The 23,060-nt window shown below is 53.4% G+C and overlaps 1 pseudogene; it reads right to left on the bottom strand.

The window, feature by feature from the left end:
* Positions 1 to 4,685: 4,685 nt before the first annotated feature.
* Positions 4,686 to 22,617, bottom strand: LOC120392865 (annotated as a pseudogene).
* Positions 22,618 to 23,060: the final 443 nt, after the last annotated feature.

Below are 23,060 nucleotides of genomic sequence, written 5' to 3'. Positions count from 1 at the left end.
CCACAGCCCAGATCCCCCCCTCTGGGCTACGGCTGATCTCTCCCTTCCTCCCCACAGACTCTCTGGCCACCCCCACAGCCCAGCCTCCCACACCCCCGATCTCCACCTCCCAGCAATGTCTCCCCGAGGTGAATCCCTCACAGCCCAGCACACAGCGATCGGTGTCAAATCTCTCAGGGTTGTTGGGCAGATCCTCATGTGTGTCCGCTCGTCTCACACGTTTCCTATCCTCAGACAGGATGAGTTGGGGATGAGCCGTGTCTGGATCCAGAGTCACATTCGCTGGGGGAAGAGAGAATCAGAGCGTTAGGGGCAGAGCTCAGCCCTGGGGGAGGCTGGGACCATTTCTCACACTCCCCTGCAGCCCTGTTCTGGCTGGGACAGGCCTGGATCCCAGGGAGCTGCCTCTGCTAGACTGAGCAGAGATGTCACTGCAGCTCCTCAGACTTTGTAACAAATCCCACTTCATTAGTTTCTCATTTATCACAGATGCTTCAGCAGCTCCCAGATCCCGCTCCTGGTGCTGCCCCATTCACAGCAGCAGAGACACAGCCAGGAAGGTGCTAGAAGCTTTTATTGAGGAGGGATCAGAAGAGGCAGGCACTAGCTATAACACCTCCCCCCCCCACCCCAGGGAAGCTCCCTTCCCTAATGCAGCCTCCACTCCCAGGCCAGGGAACAGAGAGGAAGGTGCAGCAGTGGGGAAGAGCCACTTAAGACCAGAGAGTAGGAGGTGGCACTGGGTGTGGTAGCACCATCTCCAGCCTAGAGCGAAAGGAGGAGCTGACAGTCTCACAGAAAGAGCATCTCCCCAATCCAGGAAGCAGTGAGCAGCTCCAATGGGAGAGCCCAGCCCTGCCCAGAGGAAAGGCAGGATGCTGGAGAAGAGCGATGGGGGACCCCCTGCACCGGGGTGAAGCAGAGGGATGTGGCAGGGAGCTCTGTTTGTGTGTGACTCAGTTAAGAGTGTTTCTGTTCATCAGAATGGGCATGAACTCAGCACTAAGGGTGGTGTCAGGACTCTTTTTGTGTCTCTGCCCGCTCCGTGGCCCTAACTGCTGCCCTGCCTCCTGGCCAGGCTGGGAGACTTGCCCACTATGGAGAGCCCCTGACAGTCCACCAGCCCTGGACACACGTCCGGGGTTCTGAGAACAGCCCCCGGCCCATGTCCCCGCGGTGCACCACCCTGGGCAGGTGGAGGGTCCAGGGCTCCCCAGTGGAGTCTGGGCTCCCTGGATGGTGTCCCAGTTCTGGCCTGGCTAGGGAGCAGGGCCTCAGGGAAAGAGGAGCACAGATGGGGGCCACTGAGAGAAGCCAGCACCAGGGAGAGGTTGGTGCCACGGGCAGGGGCTGCACTACACAGAGAGGAGCTGCTCAGCTGCCCTGCCCTAAGCACAGACACTGCCTGCCATGCTCCACTCCTGCCAAGGCTTGCAGTGTGTGTGGGGGGCAGCGTGGCCCTTTTCCCCCAAATTATGCCCATGTTGAAGAGTGTCCTAGTCCTCCCACTTTTAAAAGTGTGTGTGTGGGGTGGGGGGAGACACAGACATCGGCCCCTGGATCTCCTTACCATTTAATGTGTTATTTTTAGGACTATGAATGTCATGGTCGCTGTCAGTTTGGTTGGCAACTTTAGCTGCAATCTCATAAAGACGTTTTCTCTGGAATTTTCTCATAATTTAAAGATAATCTTCAGCCGCAAACTCACCTTGTCTGTGTGCTCCAAATGATTCCCCCTCTCCAATTGAAAGAAAAATGATTTTTCTCTTCAATTCAGACAGCAGAGTGTCTGGAGGGAGAAAGGAGAAAAGAGGTGAGATTTCAGATTTTCATATTTATAACAGCATCCCCACTCTGAAACGGTTTTATAATTATGACAGAGGCACAGAAACACACTCATTTATTTAATATAAAAAGATCTGAAACCATCTCTTTCCTCTCTGATTTGTACATCTCCCAGCAATGGAACCAGCATCCTTGCAGCCTCACAACTATCCCAGGACACACAATCTGTAAGAAAGATTTACTTTTCCCTCATCATCCCCTCCTACCCTTCAGACTCCAGTTGTTTGTTTCATTCACTTGCTGCCTTTTGTCGTAACCTAGTCCCAGATCATGCAAAGACTTTGGCATAAAAGTAACTTTACCCACTTGGGTCCCTTTGACACTAACTGGATCTTGAGAGTTTGTGAAATCCTGGCTCTAATTGTGAGCTGTTGGGTCTGTTTACTCAGCGTCTCTACAGAGAGCAGCACGACGGGGCCTCGTCCTCCATAGGCAGAAATGGAAATAATAATAAAACCATTTTATAAATGTGGAAGTTGAGGTGGGGGAGGGTTGGCTCAATGGGTCCAATTCCCCCCTGTACCGGCAAAAGGAGAGAGGGGAGGGGCCATTTGTGACTCTGCTGTTCAGTGGCTGCAGGGGCCGGTGCAGACCTTGGCACAGGCAGAGGAAGTTCTGAACCAGCCAGAGCTACATCCCTGTGACAATGGCCCCCATGTGTCTTGCCCAGCGTGCAGAGTGTCAGAGGCCCAGCTTTACACTGCCCACCTCCCTCTGTCCCTCATCCAGGCCCCTCCCTCTTCCACCCGCCCTCACCACCCCCACCCCATTTCCAGCCCTCTCAGGAACACGCCTTGTGCCTGCAGCTGCTGGGGAGGAGGCACCAGAGGCTCCTGTGCTGGAGGGATCCCTGACCATGGGGGAGGGGCTTTCTCCTTCCCTACAGCCCATTTGGCCCAGACTAGCTGCTGTATGGGACCCGAGCAGTGGTGAGCTGTAGCCGGTTCCCACAGGTTCCCAAGAACCGGTTGCTAAAATTACACCTCCATGGAGAACTGGTTGTTAAAGGGCCAGGGGGTGGGCAAAGAACTCCGGTCCACGGGCCGGACCATCCTGTTGCTCCCAGGATTCCCAGCTGGGGAAGCTGAGGCTCCCCCGGCCCTCCGTCCGTTTCCCCCCAGCTGCAGCGTGGCCAGCCGCCGGCACCAGCTGGGCAGCTCAGCTGAGCTCCGGAGTCGTCCTGCTGCCGCTTTTTGAGAGGCCCGGCAAGGTATGTTGGGGGGGGGGGGTCCTGCTGCAAGCTCCAGAGCTGGCCAGCAGGGGAGGGGAGGGGGCAAGTGGGGCAATTGGCCCCATGAGGATGTCTCCTCCGGGCCCTGCCCCGCTTCCCCCACCCTGAAGAGCCGCAGCCTGGCCAGCAGCTGGGCAGCTCAGCTGAGCTCCTGAGTCATTCTGCTGCTTTGAGCTGCCAGCAAGGTAAGGGGGGAGGGGGCTGCAAGTTCTAGGGTTGCCGGGGGTCAAGTGGGGCAATTTGCCCCAGGCCCTGCATGGCCCTCTGGCCCCATGGGTACATCTCCCCTCCCCCCGACCCCTCCCCCCCTTAAATCAGAACTTTTTATAGGGAACTGGTTGTTAAGATTTTGGCAGCTCATCACTCGACCCGAGCTCAGTGACGGGCTGGATTCGCCTTTGAGAAATGTGCCCCATGGCTGATGATGGGGCAGTAGACAGTGAGGGCTCTGAGCTATAGAGAGTTCTTTGCCACATGTCTGGCTATTGGGTCTTGCCAGAATGCTCAGTATCCAACTGACCAGCATATCTGGGGTCGAGAAGGAATTTCCTCCCAAGTCAGATTGACAGAGAGCCTGGATGTTTTTTTTTCTGCCTTCCTCTGCAGCGTGGGGCACAGGTTAGTTGCAGATTTAAACTAGTGTCAATGGTGGATTCTCTGTCACTTGTGTAGTGGGGCAGTTACCCAGCTCCTGGGATAAAAAGGTGAAAAGCAGCTGAGATCGGCTGATTGGGGAGGCAGCCACAGCTGGGGCCACACCCAATTAGGCCACAGCTGGTCCTGGGAGCACAGGGTACCTCAGACAGAGCAGGGCTGGGGAGCTCTGGCCTGGTAAGTTCCCAGGCTGAGGCCTTGCTAAGGGCCAGGGATGGTACTAGAGCTGCAGGGAGGCACTGAGGCAAGGTGGGTATAAAGGGTTGGGGTTCCATTGGGAGGGGACACCCACAGTGTGGGGGTACTGCTGTGGGCAGAACCTCAAAGTAAGAGGCACCGGGGTCCAGGAGGGACAAGGAGGCCTGAGGCAAGAGAGACACTGGCCAGCAGGGGGTGCTCCAGAGCTGAAGAGCTAATTCCCAGGATGACCAGCAGGAGGTGCCGCACCGGTGAGTGCTCAGCCTGTTACACTTGAAGTCTTTAAATCATGTTTTGAGGACTTCAGTAACTCAGCCAGAGATTAGGGGTCAATTACAGGAGTGGGTGGGCAAGATTCTGTGGCCTGCAATGTACAGAAGGTCAGACTGGATGAGTGTGATAGTCACTTCTGGCCTTAAAGTCTTTGAGGCATTTCTTACTTTACAGTAATGGTAATGGCAAGGCTTTTGGTAGAAATAAAGGTTTGAATTAATCCATCTGATTGGCTTGGACCCCGAGCGTCTGGCATTCTCACCCAACATTAAATAGAAGCATCATCTAAATGTGAACGAATTGACCAGCACCAGTCCCTTCCCACAGTCTCAGCGGCTCATCCCATTTTCCATTCCTAGATCCATTTTAGGTACCTTTGAACTTCTCCAGAGTCTCCGATAGCCCAGTAGTTTTCTGGGAGAAATCACTGACTCAATTTTCCTATTCAGGATAAATCTCCTCTGGCTGCTGGAACTTCCCCTTTTCACACCTGGAGAGAAACAATTTCACGTGATTATGTGTCATTTAGTGACTCGTTATAAATTCTGGCTAGTGAGTCACTGCTCTAATGGGCCTGGAGTTAGAATTTCTTGACTTCTCCCAGCCTCAGAACAGGTGCAACACAACCCATGGCCATGAAACGTTCCCCTCAAAGGACCATTAATATACTTCAACACTGGCCTGAAGAGATCAGCTCTGGGGATACAGGAGGAATTGAGTCTCCATGGCCAATTCACTCCTTGGCCTCCATGCTCTGAGGGTCAGGAGGGTCCCAGGTGAAGTGCTGTAGAAATCTGCCCTCTAGGAACTAGACTGAGACACCAACTCTCCTATCCCCAGCTCATTTCACACAGGTCTCCAAACAGCCCTCAGGTGGGGAAGACTCTTGATCGCTGTTGCCCTGGGCTGAATGGTAACCAGTGCCCCAGCAGTGATGGGCCCATATTCCATCCCCACAATCCGGAGGCAGCCAGTCCCCCAGGGAGGTGACATCTCTAGGAAATAATGGAGGTCAGTCCTTCCCACTGAATGGAGAATTCCAGAGTCTTCTGTGCAAGTGTGAGGACCTCAGGATGAAGTTGATCAGAGAGATTTATATCCAACATGTGACTTTCCCCACACATTTTGCTGTAGAGCCCTGAGGAGATGTGGTGCTAACATCACCACCAAGCTCTTTCCCAGCGTTGTGAAGTGTGAGGGGGAGTGAGAGAGAGACACGTACCTGCTCAAGGTGGTTCTGACATCCTAGAGGAGAGAGAGAAAAAACAATCTCAGTCCCCTCTGACACACACAGGGGATGCCAGGGAAGGGATTTAGGAACTATGGGGGAGGAAGGCCCTGCCCTGGCCACTATGCCCCAGGGCTGTTTTTCACTCAGTCTCACCTGCAGGAATTCACTCGCTGGCTTCTGACACTTCCCCTCCATCTCACTGATCAGCTCACTGAGACGGGAAATCTGCTCGTAGAGTTTTCTGACATTTTCATTCTGGATCCTCACAATCTCCTCATCCAGCTTCTCCAGCTGGGCCAGCAGGAGTCGCTCTTGTTCCTCCAGGAACTGCCGCAGTTGCTGAAATTCAGTCACAATCTTTTGCCTCTCGGTTTGTGTTTGTTTCTGTATGAAAATAGGGCAAGGGCTGGTCAGGGACATGGATGGAGCCCGGGGTCCTTTTATGGAGTGGCGAGTGTGCAACAGGGAGAATTTCTTTGAAAATTTCTGACAACTGACTATACCCTGTGTGCATTGGTGCTGACACTGTGGGTGCTCTGGGACTGGAGCACCCACGGGGGAAAATTAGCAGATGCTCAGCACCCACCAGGAGCCAAGTTCCCCCTCTGCCCCCTTCACCCCCACCGACCAGCTCCTCCCACTCCCTCCCAGTGCTTCCCACCTCCCCTGAAACAGCTGTTTTGTGGTGCTTGGGATGCTCCAGGGTGGGCCCCTGCTGGTGCCCGCATGCACAAGCCACGCTCACGTGGACCCCTCCACCTGACATTTGAGCAGAGCCTGTGCTGGCTGGTGCCCAGCGAGCTGCCGGCTGTGCTGCTGGGCGCGCTCTTCCGGCATGGCCAGGCCTTCCATATGCCCCCCGGCTGCCTTCGCCGCCACTGCTGATATCGCCCCACACGCCATAGGTGCTGAATTTTGGTTTTGCCGGTGGGTGCCCCCTCTCGGCTCTGCCCCCTTCCCAAAGGCCAAGCCCCCACTTCACCCCACTCCACCTCTTCCTCCCCTGCTCTGCCCCCTAGGTCTCCTCCCCCAAGTGCCTCCTGCTCACTGCCGACTCCTTTCTGCCCCATCCTGCCTTAGGGATGAGGTGTGAGTGTTTGGCTCAGTCGCCTCATCCGACATGGCAATTTCCAGCATATTTATACACACACTTCCTTCATATTCTAGTTATTGAATGTGTGTCTATCACTGGTATCACAGCAATGTCATTATTAAAATAGTAATGAACTACAGCATTACATGACCATGAATTACAGTATATTAAAATCATTGCACTCAGCTACAAGCTGCCTTCACTGACACCCCTGTGTAAAGACACTGTGTTCACTCTGTACCTCACCCCGGCTTAGCACCTGGAGCTGAGGGCCACTGACGGCTGAGGGCCACTGACGGCTGTGGGAAGAAGGTGGATGGGACTCACAAGCAATGGGGGGTCTTTCCCTGCTCCCTTCCTCTTTTCTCCACTCCCTGCCCCTTTCCCTCCCTCTTGTTTCTTTTCTAAGTCCTTGCTCCCCATCTTCCTGATGTTTCCCCTTCTTGCTTCCCACCCGTGTCCTTTTTCTCATCTCTCTCTGCTCCCCACCTCCTGGGGGCTCTGTCCAGTGCCCGCAGAGGAGGTTGCCCCTCCTCAGGTAGGAAGGGTGGCCTAGTAGTTCAAGCACAGGTCTGGGGCTCAAGTGTCCTGGGTTTGGTTCTCTGCTCTGCCACTGACTCACTGCTTAGTCTTGGGAAAGTCACTTCACCTCTGTGTACCCTAGATCCCACCTGCCACATGGGGCTAATGCTGACCCTGCCTCCTAGGCTGAATCCCTTCATGGCTGTGTGGTGAGGGGGGAAATGGAGATACCAAGGTGAGTAGTTTGGGCTCCACGCAGGGGGCACAGGAGATGGAGGGGCTCAGGCCAGCTCCATGGGGGGTGGAGCATCAGCCCATCTTCTGCCAGGGTCATGGACTGCTTCTTCCCCGCACCCAGTGTGGCTCCTGCTGTGGTCCAGGGCTTCTCCCACCCACCCTGCATGGCTTTTGTCGCAGTCTGGGACTTCCCCTGCCCCCTACCCAGCAGCCAGTGTCGCGGGCTGTTTCTCCCCGCTCCTGCCGGGGTCTAGAACTTTTTCTTCCCCTAATGTGTCACTGTGCCCATCCAGCGCCTGCGCCTAGGAGCCCTGCAGCCTGCTGGGGTGATTTCAAAGGGCCTGGGGCTCCCAGCCGCCATCGCTACCAGGCACTGGCAGCTGCCGTGACTGGAGGCCCCGGACGTCAGACGGTGGGTTCCTGTTTGTGGGTTGCTAAGCAGAGACAGACACTCCTCTGCAGCCCAGATTTAGGCACCTATCCATGAGAGGGGTGTGGCTTAGGGCACCACTTGTCAGCATCTCCCATTGGCTAACTTACATGGCTCCCCACCTAGTGAGGTGGCTTTTGTGAATTGCATTGTAAGGTGCCTGTGTTGCCCATGCATTGTCTAGGGAGTTTAGGCACCTGACTCAGCTCTGAGGGTCACAGTGCTGCTGTCCCTGTGATTTTCTCACTGCCTGAAACTTACTCATTGTGATTCTCAGCATTGCAACACTTGAGTCCCTGCATGGATTGCCCCCCGTGCAAGCAGTCACCGCTCCAAAGAGCACAGCTGAGCAATTCCTGATTGACATGGGTGTGTACAGGACAGAGGCAGAGCACAGGCTGGTTAGTGACACATCACACAGTAAAACCCAAACTCTCTTCCTACAGGTGCAATCAATGCCGGCTCCAGATTTTTTGTCACCCCAATCGGTGAAAAAAGGAAAAAGGAAGAACACGATTGAGCTGCCGCCGAAGAGGAAGATAGCGAGTGAAGGACCCGCTGCAGAATTGCCGCCGAACACTGAAGTGGGCTGATTGAGCTGCTGCTGCCGATCTGAACTTGCTGGCCCAACAACTGATGCACTGCCGCCGCTTTCTGTTGGCCGCCCCAGGCACCTGCTTCCTTTGCTGGTTCCTGGAGCCGGCTCTGGGTGCAATATTCCATGTGGTTGCTGGGGGGACACAACCAAGTTGAGAAGCAAATCCCATGACGCTCCCCCAGCACCTACAACTGGGACATTAAAGTGGAACAAACACGAAGAATTGTTTGTAATGTTTTATTTACAGTAAGTAGCTGGAAAGTAGCAAAGTAAAAGGAGCTAAGAAGGAACTTTAATAACCACAGCACGGCCAGGAGATCCCCAGCTACTGAGAACAGTTTTCTCTATGACACTAAAATAGCACCAGTGGCCAGGGATTAATATAGGGAATTAATGAGTTACAGTCTCACTTTCAGTAACGTGTAATAAATCTCCCCGTCCCGCTCACGTTCCCATTCCTTCCATACTGTCCTTTTCTATTCATCATTGTTCTAGTCTCACTTTCCATCCCTGTTTATTTCCCTGTGTCTCTCCTCCCTGTCACAGATCATCCCCCTCGGCTGCTCCCTTCTTTCCCTGATCTTATCCCTTCCCCTCGTGCTGATCCCTGGCTGGGAGCCCCCAGTGAGATCTAAGAACACAGATCTGTAGAAAACGCTCCTGGCTGCTGCTGCTTCTCCCCAACCACCCAAACCCTGATTGATTCATGCTGTGTCCCTGCCACCCCCACCTCCGCCTGCCCCCTGCCCGGCTGTTAGTTCTGCCCCCTGCCCAGCCCCCACCTCTGCCCCTCAAGGCCCCTCCTGTAGCCCCAGGGGTTCTTCCCCCTCCTCCCCCCATACCTGAGGCTGCAGAGAGGGAGGGGGAGGTGCTTCCAGGGGCCATAGAGATGAGGAGCCAGAGGCTGGGTAGATGGGAGTCCTCCACAGTCATAGAGACTGGGATGTGTGGCTAGAGAGGCTGATTTCCGGTTCCTGCCTCAGCTCTGTGTCTCAGGGACACAGTCGGAGCCGGGTGTCTTTCTCCCACACCCAGAGCCAGGGTCGGATTCTCTCCCCAGGGACGGAGCCCGGCGGGAAAGTGAAGATCGGGGCCTCGTCACCAGCATCGATAAATGTCACCTGCCCCCGGTCACAGTCCAGACAAACCCGGATCCTGCTGGGGAACCAGCGCCAGGGCAGGGGGGGTCACAGGGGAGGTGAGAGCCCGGAACAGACCCTCCCACTGCCCCACAGCCCAGATCCCCTCCTCAGGGCTGAGGCTGATCCATTTCTTCCTCCCCACAGACTCTCTGGCCACCCCCACAGCCCAGTATTGCCCAGCCCCCACCTCCACGTCCCAGCAATGTCTCCCCGAGGTGAATCCCTCACAGCCCAGCACACAGGGCCAAGTGTCAAATCTCCCAGGGTTGTTGGGCAGTCGCTGCTGCGTGTCTCCCCATCTCACACTTTTCCGATCCTCAGACAGGACGAGTTCGGGATGAGCCGTGTCTGGATCCAGAGTCACATTCACTGGGGAGAGAATCAGAGCGTTAGGGGCAGAGCTCGGCCCTGGGGGAGTCTGGGGCCATTTCTCACGCTCCCCAGCAGCCCCATCCTGGCTGGGACAGTCCTGGATCCCAGGGAACCGCCTCTGTCCTGGACTCCTGAGGGTACGTCTAGACTACCTGCCGTATCGATTGAGATGCAATATATCGATCCTCGAAAGCGCTCCTCCAGCATGAACGGCGGTAGCGGAGTCGACTGGGGGAGCCGCGGACGTCGTTCCAGCGCCGTGAGGACGAGAGGTAAATCGATCTAAGATACTTTGACTTCAGCTACGCTATTCACGTAGCTGAAGTTGCGTATCTCAGATCGACCCCCCCACCCCCACCCAGTGTAGACCAGCCCTGAGACTGAGCAGAGATGTCACTACAGCTCCTCAGTCTTTGTAACAGGTCCCACTTCATTAGTTTCTCATTTATCACAGAGGCTTCAGCTCCCACATCCCGCTGCTGGTGTTGCCCCATTCCCAGCAGCACAGACACAGCCAGGAAGGTGTCAGAAGTTTTTATTGAGGGAGCAGCTTTAAACCCCTGAGGGAAGCTCCCTCCCCTAATGCAGCCTCCACTCCCAGGCCAGGAAACAGAGAGGAAGGTGCAGCCACTTAAGACCAGAGAGTAGGAGGTGGTTCTGGGTGGGGTAGCACCATCTCCAGCCTAGAGCGAAAGGAGCAGCTGCCAGTCTCACAGGAAGAGCATCTCCCCAATCCAGGAAGCAGGGAGCGGCTCCAATGGGAGAGCCCAGCCCTGCCCAGAGGAAAGGCAGGATGTTGGAGAAGAGCGATGGGGAGACCCCTGCACCGGGGTCAGGGGCGGCTCTAGTAATTGCACTGCCCCAAGCAGGGAGGCACACCGCGGGGGGCGCTCTGGCGGTCGCCAGTCCCGCGGCTCCAGTGGACCTCCTGCAGACGTGCCTGCAGAGGGTCCGCTGGTGCCTGCGGGAGGTCCACCGGAGCCACCTGCCGCCCCAAGCGCGCGCTTGGCATGCTGGGGTCTAGAGCCGGCCCTGACCGGGGTGAAGCAGAGGGATGTGGCAGGGAGCTCTGTTCACGTGTGACTCAGTTAAGAGTGTTTCTGTTCATTAGAATGGGGATGAACTCAGCACTAAGGGTGGTGTCAGGACTGTTTGTCTGTCCCCGCCCCCTCCGTGGCCCTGCCCGAGGCCCTGCACCCTGGCCAGGCTGGGAGACTTGCCCGCTATGGAGAGCCCCTGACACTCCACCTGCCCTGGACATGGGTCCATGGGCCTTTGGCAGCAGTCCCCAGCCCATGTCCCCACTCCCCTGGGTGCACCACCCTGGGCAGGAGGAGGATCCAGGGCTTCCCAGTGCAGTCCCTGGATGGCAGCCTGGTTCTGGCTTCTGGCCTGGCCAGGGCCTCAGGGAAAGAGGAGCAGGGGTGGGGCCATTGAGAGAGGCCAGCACCAGGGTGAGATTGGTGCCATGGGCACAGGCAGCACTACACAGAGAGTATCTGATCAGCTGCCCTGCCCTAAGCACAGACACTGCCTGCCATGCTCCACCCCTGCCCAAGGCAATGTGGCCCTCTTCCCCAAACTATGCCCATGCTGAAAAGTGTCCTGGTCATCCCACCTTTAAAAGTGTGTGTGTGTTGTGGCGGGAGATATGGGCCTTTGGATCTCCTTACTGTTTAATGTGTTATTTTTAGGGCTGTGTGTGTCATGGTCGCTGTCAGTTTGGTTGGTAACTTTAGCTACAATCTCATGAAGATGTTTTCTCTGGAATGTTCTCATAATTTAAAGGCAATCATCACCTGCAGACTCACCCTGTCTGTGTGCTCCAAATGATCCTCCCCTTCTTCTCTCCAATTCAGATGGCAGAGTGTCTTGGGGGAGAAAAGAGAAGAGAGGTGAGATTTCAGACTTTCATATTTATAACAGCGTCCCCACTCTGAAACTGTTTTATAATTATGTGACAATGGCCCCCGTGTGTATTGCCCAGCGTGCAGAGTGTCAGAGGCCCAGCTTTACACTGCCCACCTCCCTCTGTCCCTCGTCCACCCCCCTCCCTCTTCCACCCTCCCTCACCACCCCCACCCCATTCCCAGCCCTCTCAGGAACAGGCCTTGTGCCTGCAGTTGCTGGGGAGGAGGCACCAGAGGCCCCTGTGCTGGAGGGATCCCTGACCATAGGGGAGGGGCTTTCTCCTTCCCTACAGCCCATTTGGCCCAGACTAGCTGCAAACGGGACCAGAGCTCAGTGATTGGCTGGATCCGCCTTTGAGAAATGTGCCCCATGGCTGGTGATGGGGCAGTAGACGGGGAGGGCTCTGAGCTATAGAGAGTTCTTTGCCATGTGTCTGGCTGTTGGATCTTGCCAAAATGCTCGGTATCCAACTGACCATCATATCTGGGGTCCGGAAGGGATTTCCCCCCAAGTCAGATTGATGAGAGCCTGGGCATTTTTTTCCTTCCTTCCTCTGTAGCGTGGGGCATGGGTCAGTTGCAGATTTAAACTAGAGTCAATGGTGGATTATCTGTAACTTGTGTATCTATTGGGTTTCTGGGAAACTGAGCGGGTGGAAGCCCGCCCAATGCTAAAGGAACACCTCCCCACCCCCTCAGCCTAAGGGGAGGATCTACAGGACCTCAGAAACCCACTAATGTCGGGGGACAACTAATAAAAGTTACCCTGTTCCTGGGATAAAAGGAGGTAAAAGGTGAAAAGCAGCTGAGGTCGGCTGACTGGGGAGGCAGCCACAGCTGGGGCCACACCCAATTAGGCCACAACTGGCCCTGATCAAAGGGCTGGGAGCTAGGCAGGCAAGAGTCTCACTGCAGGGCTGCCTGGGAGCAGAGCACAAGGTACCTTACACGGAGCAGGGCTGGGGCGGGGCAGGCAGAGCTGGGGAGCTCCGGCCTGGCAAGTCCCCAGGCTGAGGCCTTGTTAAGGGCCAGGGATGGTACTAGGGCTAGAAAGGCAGTAGGTCCAACCCCTTTGCTAATGATGAGTGGACATTGTGGACTGCAGGCTGCCCCAGAGAAAGGGGGCTAGATGACTGGCAGTAACCACTGAGGCAAGGTGGGTATAGAGGGTTGGGATGCCCCTGGGAGAGGAGACCCAGAGTGTGGGGGTACTGCTGTGGGCAGAACCCCAAGGTAAGGGGCACTGGAGTCCAGGAGGGACACGGAGGGGCCTGAAGCAGGAGAGACACTGGCCAGCAGTGGGCGCTCTGGAGCGGGAAAGCTAATTCCCTGACTGACCAGCAGGAAGCGCCGCACTGCTGAGTGCTCAACCAGTTACACTTGAAGTTTTAAAATCATGATTTACAGACTTCAGTAACTTGGCCAGAGGTTAGGGGTCAATTGCAGGAGTGGGTGGGTGAGATTCTGTGGCCTGCAGTGTACAGTTGGTCAGACTGGATGATCATGATGGTCCCTTCTGGCCTTAAAGTCTTTGAGTCATTTCTTAATTTAAAGCATCATCTAAGTGTGAACCAATTGATCAGCACCATTCTCTTCTCAGAGGCTTATCCCAATTTCCATTCCCAGATCCCTTCTAAGTACCTTTGAAGTTCCCCAGAATCTCCATTAGCACAATCGTTTTCTGGGAGAAACCACTGACTCGCTCTTCCAGTTCAGGAGAAATCTCCTCTGGCTGCTGGAACTTCCCCTTCTCACACCTGGAGGGAAACAATTTTACGTGCTTGTATTTTACTGTGTGACTCATTATAAGTTCTGGCTAGTGAGTCGCTGCTCTAATGGGCCTGGAGTTAGAATTCCTCGACTTCTCCCAGCCTCAGAGCAGATGCAACACAACCCAGGGCCAAGCCACCTTCTCTTCAAAGGTCATTAATATTCTTCAACTCTGGTCTGGAGAGACCAGCTCTGGGGACAAAAGGGGAATTGAGTCTCCATGGCCAATTCGCTCCTTGGCCTCCATGCTCTGAGGGACAGGAGGTTCCCAGGTGAAGTGCTGTAGAAATCTGCCTCTAGGAACTAGACTGAGACACCAACTCCCCCTTGCCCAGCTCATTTCTCACAGGTCTCCAAACAGCCCTCAGATGGGGAAAGGCTCTTGAAAACTACTGCCCTGGGCTGAATAGTGACCAGGACCCAGCAGTGACAGGCCCATATTCCATCCCCACAATCCTGAGGCAGCCAGTCCCCCAGGGATGTGACATCTCTAGAAAATACTTGAGGTCAGTCTTTCCCATTGACTGGAGAATTCCAGAGTCTTCTGTACAAGAGTGAGCACCCCAGGATGGAGCTGATCAGAGAGATTTGTATCCAACATGTGATCTGCCCACACATTTTGCTGTAGAACCCCGGGGAGATGCGGTGCTACCCTCATCATCAAGCTCTTTCTCAGCATTGTGGAGTGCGAGGGAGCCACATACCTGCTCAAGGTGGTTCTGACATCCTAGAGGAGAGAGAGACAAAAGAATTTCAGTCCTCTCTGACACACACACACAGGGGATTCCAGGGAAGGGATTTAGGAAGTATGGGGGAAGAGACCCTGCCCAGGCCCCAGGGCCATTGATTCCCTGAGCTAATGGGGCTTTTCCATCTTTCATATCTCTGTGACTCTGCTAAGAATAATACTCACTGAGATGTCAGCAATGCACATGCCAAGTTACACTGAGATCTCCGACTGCTGGACTCCAGTGCTTATGATTTAGCTGCCCACTCCTCCCTCTGTGGGGGTCTGGGATTTTTCTAATGATGAGTGCTGGTTTCCAATTGTCCCTGGGGGTGCTCAACCCCATGCCCCACCTCCACTCCAAACCTTTCCCCAATGCCACACCCCAACCCAACTCTTCCCACTCCCACTCAACCTCCACACTGTCTCTTCCTCGCCTCCTCTTGTGAGCTGCCATAAATATAAAGGAAAGAGTAACATAAAATACCTCCTGGCAGCTGTACTGAATCGTTTTACCTCTAAGGGGTTAAGAAGCTCAGATAACTTGGTTGGCTCCTGACCAGAAGGACCGATAAGGAAAGAAGATACTTTCAAATCTGGTGGGCTGGGGGAGGTTTTGTTTGGGCTCTGTTTGTTTGTTCCCTCTCCTGATAGAGAGATAGACCAAGCAGGGACAACATCTCCTGAAAACCTACCTGAAATGATCCATCTAAGAGTACAGAAATTCTAACTAAGGCAAGGAAATGCGTTAGGTTATTTTTTTGTTTTGCTTGTGAATTTTCCCTAAGCTAAGAGGTAGTTTTATTCCTGTTTTACTAACTGTGAAGCTGAGTCCAGAGGGGAGTCCTCTGTATTTGAAATCTTTTTATTACCCTGTAACGTTACCTTCTATCCTGATTTTGCAGGTGTGATTTTTGTACTTTTTTCTTTATAATAAGGTTCTTCTTTAAAGAACCTGATTGATTTTAGTGTCCTAAAGATAAAGGTCTGCTCTGTACTTACATTAAAGGCAATTGGTTGGTATATTATTCTCAAGCCTCCCCAGGAAAGGGGTTGAAGGGGCTTGGGAGGATATTCTGGGGGAATAGGGAATAGGGATTCCAAGTGACCCATCTCTGAATTTTTGTTTAAATCACTTGGTGGTGGCAGCAAGGACAAGGAAAGGAATTTGTTTTTAACCTAAGATGATGGAATATAAGATTAGGGGGTCTTTCCTGTGGGTCTCCACATCTGTCCCCCAGAGTTCAAAGTGGGGAGGGAATCCTAACATGAGCACACTCCCTCCCTGCTCCTCCCCCTCCCTCCCAGCATCACCTGCACACAGTGGAACAGCTGATTGCAGCAGGCAGATAGTGCTGGAAGAAGTGGGAGGAGTTGATCGGCAGGGCTGACGGTGGGTAGTACTGAGGGGGAGAGCTGGCTGTCCTGGAGCACCCACTTATGTTTCTCATTCAGTCTCACCTGCAGGAATTCACTCGCTGGCTTCTGACACTTCCCCTCCAGCTCATTGATCAGCTCACTCAGACAGGAAATCTGCTCGGAGAGTTTACTGACATTTTCATTCTGGATCCTCACAATCTCCTCATCCAGCTTCTCCAGCTGGGCCAGCACGAGTCACTCTTGTTCCTCCAGGAACTGCTGCAGTTGCTGAAATTCAGACACAATCTTCTGCCTCTCGGTTTGTGTTTGTTTTTGTATGAAATAGGGCAAGGGTTGGTCAGGGACATGGATGGAGCCCAGGGTCTTTTCATGGAGAGCTGAGTCTCCAGCTACTATGATAGTCCAGACAGGACATTATGCAGTGTGGGGGAGAGGAGCCCAGCATCCCGCTGCTATGATAGTCCAGGCAGAACAGAATATTTTCTTTACACATGAAGGGCAGGGACTGATGGAGCTCAGGCCCCTGTTGCTATGATGAAGACTGTTACCAGTCATACTGCACCATCTACCAGAAATGATCAAGAGTTTTTTACCCAGGCGCCCCCGGCCAACCTCACTGGAGGCCAGCCAGGCACACTCACAGGCTGATGATGACAGATACCAATCCTTTTGCACTGCACCATCTGTCAAAAGGCTGATGATGACAATGGATATCAGCCATATTGCACCATCAGCCACCCATGAGAGGGGAGGGCAAGGATGCTACCATTGAATGCTGCAGCATCGCGTCTACCAGTAGCATTCAGTAGACATAGGGTGACATTTAAAAGAGTCAAGAGAGGATTTTTTTCCCTTTTACTTCTGGGGGTGGGTGAGGCGGGTAAATTGACGAGCTATGCCCTGAACCACCGTGGACAATGTGTTTGACACTACAGCCATTTGGAGCTCAGCCAAGAATGCAAATGCTTTTCGGAGACTGCAGGAACTGTGGGATAGCTTGAGTCCTCAGTCCCCCCTCCCTCCCTCCATGAGCATGTATTTGATTCTTTGGCTTTCCGTTACGCCTGTCACGCAGCAGTGTGCTGAGTCCCTGCTGTGGCCTCTGTCTGGAGAATTTTTAAAAATGCTTTGGAATTTCGTCTTCGAGCTCTGATAGAACAGATTTGCCTGCTCATACAGCGATCACATCCGTACGGTCCATGCTGGAGCTCTTTTTGGATTTGGATTTGGGACTGCATCGCCACCCGTGCTGATCGGAGCTCCACGCTGGGCAAACAGGAAATGATATTCAAAAGTTCGCGAGGCTTTTCCTGTCTCCCTGGCCACTGCATCCGAGTTCTGATTGCTGTTCAGAGCGGTCAGTGGTGCACTGTGGGATACCGCCCGGAGGCCGATACCGTCGATTTGCGGCCACACTAACCCTAACCCGATATGGCAATACCTAAGATTTCTGACATTTGACTCTACCCTGTGGGTACTAGATAGGGGATTTTCTCACACCTTCCCTTTTGGCCCCTGTATCCCTGTGAAAGGGATGTTTCTCTGTCAGTCATGGTCAGCATCTTCTGTTATTTATGGTTTGTGGAAATTCAGACCCAGAGCAGCAGGAGGCAGGACTGAGCACTACACTGACAGAGACGTCAGGGGAGTTAAAAGAAACAAATGTTTTAAAAATGCACAAAATGTCTAGACCCAGTGGACAAGCACTTCACGGGGACATTTGTGTGAATTCAGGCAAGCCACAAGGGCTACTCATCAACTGCAATGGAAGCTTAGGGCTTGTCTACACATGAATCAAACCCAGCAATCCATGATCTTGGAGAAACACACACAAGCCCATGTTCACGTAGGCCACACAGGAGTCTGCCTCCAAACAGACCTCCCACTGCCAGTCCCACAGCTGATTCATAACAACAGGCACCTACCAGATATTCCCGGCAATTCCCCTCTCCGGTCGCTTTCAATCCCAGCAGCTTTTCTCTCTCTTCCCTCAGAGTTTTCAAATGGGCCTGGATTCTTTCCTGAAGAAACAGAAATGATTTGGGAGGTTTCATCTGGATAGTTGAAAGGTGCTTGGAAGTGGGTGTTTTTCCACCCAAAACCCAAGATGACTGTGGTTCTAATCGCTTTGTGACATTATGGCCACCAAGGAGATCAAACCTCATTAATGGAAACTAGGAGCGTGTCACATTCAGACTCGTTACCAATTCTGGTTCAGTGTTTTTAGTAATTAGCAAGAGATCTCAATTATACCCATGCTTTACTGGTATTTGTGAATTAATTCATGGTACAGAGCATAACAGGGCACTGGAGTCACATGGGGCCGAATCAATAAACCTGTTTTTAGAAGGTTTAACAAACAAAGTGATACAAATCTCAGAAGCCAGCAGGGTTTAAATATGGGCTGGGATTTCAGCCCTGAAGCCCTGGGGCTGCACTGGTTGGGCAGAGCTGGTCTAAGCACCAGGGCAAAACTCGTGAGATGTCGGGAGGCCATTCATCTGGGGGTACGTCTACACTACGGGATTATTCCGAATTTACATAAACCGGTTTAGTAAAACAGATTGTATAAAATCGAGTGCACGCGGCCACACTAAGCACATTAAATTGGTGGTGTGCGTCCACGGTCCGAGGCTAGCGTTGATTTCTGGAGCTTTGCACTGTGGGTAGCTATTCCGTAGCTATCCCATAGTTCCTGCAGTCTCCCCCGCCCCTTGTAATTCTGGGTTGAGATCCCAGTGCCTGATGGGTCAAAAATCATTCTCGCGGGTGGTTCTGGGTAAATGTCGTCAGTCATTTCTTCCTCTGGGAAAGCAACGGCAGACAATCATTTCACGGCCTTTTTGCCTGGATTTCCCTGGCAGACGTCATATCATGGCAACCATGGAGCCTGTTTTGCCTCTTGTCACTGTCACCGTACGTGTACTAGATGCCGCTGACAGAGGCGATTCAGCAGCGCTACACAGCACCATTCATTTGTTTTTGCATGATAACAGAGATGGTTATCAGTCATAGTGTACCATCTACCACGCCATTGTAAATTGGCAATGAGATGATGGTTACCAGTCCTTTTGTGCTGCACCGTCTGCTGTTGTCATAAATGCCTCTGGCTGAGATTGGCTGGGGATGCAAAAGACAAAAATAGGAATGATTCCTTGAGTCAATGTCTCCTTTTTGGTATCTAAAAATAGAATCAGTCCTGCCTAGAATATGGGGTAAGTGTACTAGAGAACCAGTGTATCAGAGAACCAGAGAGCACAGCTGCTTTGTGTCAGATCCCACAGAAGTGATGAGCTGTATGCCATTCACAGGGGGTGCTTCTGCAACAACCCCACCTGTTGATTCCCTCCTTCCCCCAGCCTTCCTGGGCTACCATAGCATTGTCCCCCCACTTGTGTGATGAAGTAATAAAGAATGCAGGAATAAGACACAGTGACTTCTTAGTGAGATATGAGGGGAAGGCAGCCTCCAGCTGCTATGATAGTCCAGACAGGACATTAAGCAGTGTCGGGGAGAGGAGCCCAGCATCCCACTGCTATGATAGTCCAGGCAGAACAGAATCTTTTCTTTACACATGAAGGGCGGGGGCTGATGGAGCTCAGTCCCCTGTTGCTATGATGAAGACTGTTACCAGTCATACTGCACCATCTACCAGGAATGATCAAGAGTTTTTTACCCAGGCGCCCCCGGCCAACCTCACTGGAGGCTAGCCAGGCACATTCACGGGCTGATGATGACAGATACCAATCCTTTTGCACTGCACCATCTGTCAAAAGGCTGATGATGACAATGGATATCAGCCATATTGCACCATCAGCCCCCATGTGGGGGGGCAAGGATGCTGCCATTGAATGCTGCAGCATCGCGTCTATCAGCAGCATTCCGTAAACATAGGGTGATATTTAAAAGAGTCAAGAGAGGATTTTTTTCCCTTTTACTTCTGGGGGTGGGTGGGGGCTGTAAATTGATGAGCTATGCCCTGAACCACCGTGGACAATGTGTTTTACACTACAGCCATTTAGAGCTCAGCCAAGAATGCAAATGCTTTTCGGAGACTGCAGGAACTGTGGGATAGCTTGAGTCTTCAGTCCCCTCTCCTTCCCTCCATGAGCGTCCATTTGATTCTTTGGCTTTCCGTTATGCCTGTCACGCAGCAGTGTGCTGAGTCCCTGCTGTGGCCTCTGTCTGGAGAATTTTTAAAAATGCTTTGGAATTTTGTCTTCTGTAACGGAGGTCTGATAGAACAGATTTGTCTGCCCATACAGCGATCACATCCGTACGGTCCATGCTGGAGCTCTTTTTGGATTTGGATTTCGGACTGCATCCCTCCCGTGCTGATCGGATCTCCAGGCTGGGCAAACAGGAAATGATATTCAAAAGTTCGCGAGGCTTTTCCTGTCTACCTGGCCACTGCATCCAAGTTCTGATTGCTGTTCAGAGCGGTCAGTGGTGCACTGTGGGATACCGCCCGGAGGCCAATACCGTCGATTTGCGGCCACACTAACCCTAACCCGATATGGTAATACCGATATTAGCACTACTCCTCTCGTTGGGGAGGAGTACAGAAACTGGTTTAAAGAGCCCTTTATATCGATATAATGGGCCTCTTAGTGTGGACGGGTGTGGCGTTAAATCGGTTTAACACTCCTAAAACCGGTTTAAACGCGTCGTGTAGACCAGGCCTGGTTTGAAGCTGCACAGTCCAGTTTTGTGGAGCACTGTCCCTGTCCGGCAGGGACTCAGCACTGGACGTGGCTTTGTCTGGTGCAAAAGGGAGAGGAGGAGACTGAAGCTGTAGGAGGACACCCGTGAGGGTGGGGGCAGGGCTGGGGTGGCACCTTCATGCAGAATGATGCAGGTGGGTGGCACGCTGGAAAAAACGGTGGTGGGGTCCACACAGCGTGACTGATACTGGTGAGGACGGGCCCATGCAGGCAGGTGTGGGTATATCCAATGTTCTGGGGATGCCTCTGTGACCTCCCTAATTAGACAGGATGCAGATTTGTATAAAGGACGGGTTGGGGTTTGCCCCAGCGCTGCCCTAACCCTTCTCCGTGGCAATGCCCCCTGGGCAGGTACCCCACGGTCCCATTCCCTGGTAAAGATCCCGGAAGCAGTGCATTCTGGGAGATTTCAAAAGGCTGCCTGGTGGGACTAATGGAACCACTCTGGCTGGTCCTTGCCCACGTACACAACAGAGCAGGTCAGACTGGCACCGGTCAGCTCCAGCCTGGGGTTGGTTTTACTACAACCCAGTGTAATCCCAGTGGTACTTGGCATGGACCTGAGCTGTCTGGAGCCCTTTTGTGTGCGGACTGAAGGTGCTCGGGGTCCCACACAGCGTTTAGCCCAGTGATCTCCTCTAGTGCAGGCCGGCAGCATCTGAGTTAAACCCCTCGTGGAGCGACACAGGAGTTCAGAATCCCAGTGAGAAACCTCCTCTCCCTGCTGGGCCTGGGACCTTTATCAAGGCGTCTCTCCCTCCTAACGGACACAATTCATCACTGGGTGGGGTGATGCTAAGATGGCAGCATGGCAAAGTGATTCAGGTCTTGGACTGGGTCTGGGGAGATCTGGGTTCTATGCTAAGCTCTGTCACTGACACGCTCGGTGACTATGGGTAACTCGCTGCCCCACTTTGTGCCTCAGTTTCCCTTCCCACCTTTTGTCTAGCTAGACCAGTGGTCACCTACCAGTCAATTGCGATCAACTAGTTGATCCTGGAGATTCTCCTAGTCGATCGCGATCTCTGGCAGCTGTGCGGCACTCCCAGAAGGGGCCAGCTTGCCCCTGCAGCCTGGGGTGAGGGCAGGGTTCTCTTCACAGGGCTCCTGCCTGCAAGCACCACCCCCCGCAGCTCCTATTGGCCAGAAATGGGGAACTGTGGCCAATGGGAGCTGCGGGAGTGGTTCCTGCAGAGAGGGGCAGAGTGTGTAGCCACATGCTCCCCTCCAGGGGCCACAGGGGCACATTGGCCCCTTCCAGGAGTGGCGCAGGAGCTGCCTGAGGTAAGTCAGTGCTGCCCAGCTGGAGCCAGCTTCCCTGACCCCCTCCTGCACCCTAATACCCTGCCCTAGCCCTGACCCTCCTCCCAAAGCCAGCACCCTGTGCCAACACCTGCTCCCCATCCCCCTGCCGCATCCTGGAGCCCTCTCCTGCTCCCCAATCCCCTGCCCCAGGCTCAGCCCAGAGTCCCCTCCCAGACTGTAAACCCCTCGGCCCCAGCCCAGAGCCCGCACCCCCACCTGAATCCCAACCTCTTGCCACAGACCAGTGAACCTGAGTGAGGGTGGGGGAGAGCAAGCAATGGAGAGTGGGGGTATGGAGTGAGCGGTGCTTCTGCGGGGGGTGTAGATCCTGCTTTCAAGATTTGATATTTTGCCTCTGTTGCCACACTGCCAGATCATTAATTTTGTTATAGCATCTCCCCACCCAATGAAGACTTTACAGAGCTGAATGATGAGTCACACTCGTGACAGGGAACTCTCAGTGAAATTAGCCTGTAATTAAAACCCCAAAGTTAACCCATTACATCTGACAGCAATTCCCTACCTTGTACTCCTGGGCAGCCTCCTGGATGGGGACCACCCTGTGAGCGCGGTGAGCCCGGGACTCTCTGCAGATCACACAGATGGGGGTTTGATCCTCTTCACAGAACAGTTTCAGAGCCTCCTGGTGCTCCCCACACACCCCGTCCCCTCTTGCTCCTTTTGCTGCCTTTAAATTCAACTGCTGGACGAGTTCAAGGATATTTGCCAGCTGCCTGTTGGGCCTGAGGTTTCTCTGTTGCACAGTTTCTCTGCACTGAGGGCAGGAGGTGGCTGTATCGGATCCCTCCCAGCACTGGCTGATGCAGGGTCGGCAGAAATTGTGCCCACACTCCAGAGTGACGGGTTCTGTGAAATACTCCAGACAGACGGGACATGTAGCTTCATCCTGGAGACTTTCCATGGGGTTCTCTGCAGCCATGGCTCCCTCTGGACAGTGGATCAGGGTTAGTTTCAATTTCCTGAATTCACACTATGCCCCGCCTGCAGCAGCAAGGGGATGTTTCCTTGCCTGAAAATGACTCAGGCTGTTTGCAAAGCAGGAAGGATCCAGCCAATTTCACCCCTGGAGGCTTTACTGAAAAAATTTACCACTAGGGATCCGGTCCTGCAATCAGCCCCTGTGCGGGCGTGGAAGGTCACTGAGGCATCCCTCTGTGAGGATGAGCCTGCAGGAGCAGGAGCTGTGTGTCAGGAGTGATAGGCAGGCTGGACAGAATTTTGTTATAATATATAATTTTGACAGATTATGTTTATTTTAAGCAATTTTTATATTTATTGATTTAAACTTTCCCAGCTGCACAACAAGCTGGGTTTTAAGCATTTCATTCCCATTAAAATTTTCATGGTTGTGGGAAATTATGGGGGGATCAGACAATATTTTGGTCAAATCAAAACTA

The sequence above is a fragment of the Mauremys reevesii genome, unplaced genomic scaffold (genome assembly GCF_016161935.1).
Source record: "Mauremys reevesii isolate NIE-2019 unplaced genomic scaffold, ASM1616193v1 Contig12, whole genome shotgun sequence".
NCBI classification, from domain to species: Eukaryota; Metazoa; Chordata; order Testudines; family Geoemydidae; genus Mauremys; species Mauremys reevesii.
The sequence above is the reverse complement of the archived record's forward strand: the minus strand, read 5'-3'. Positions and strand labels throughout refer to the sequence as shown.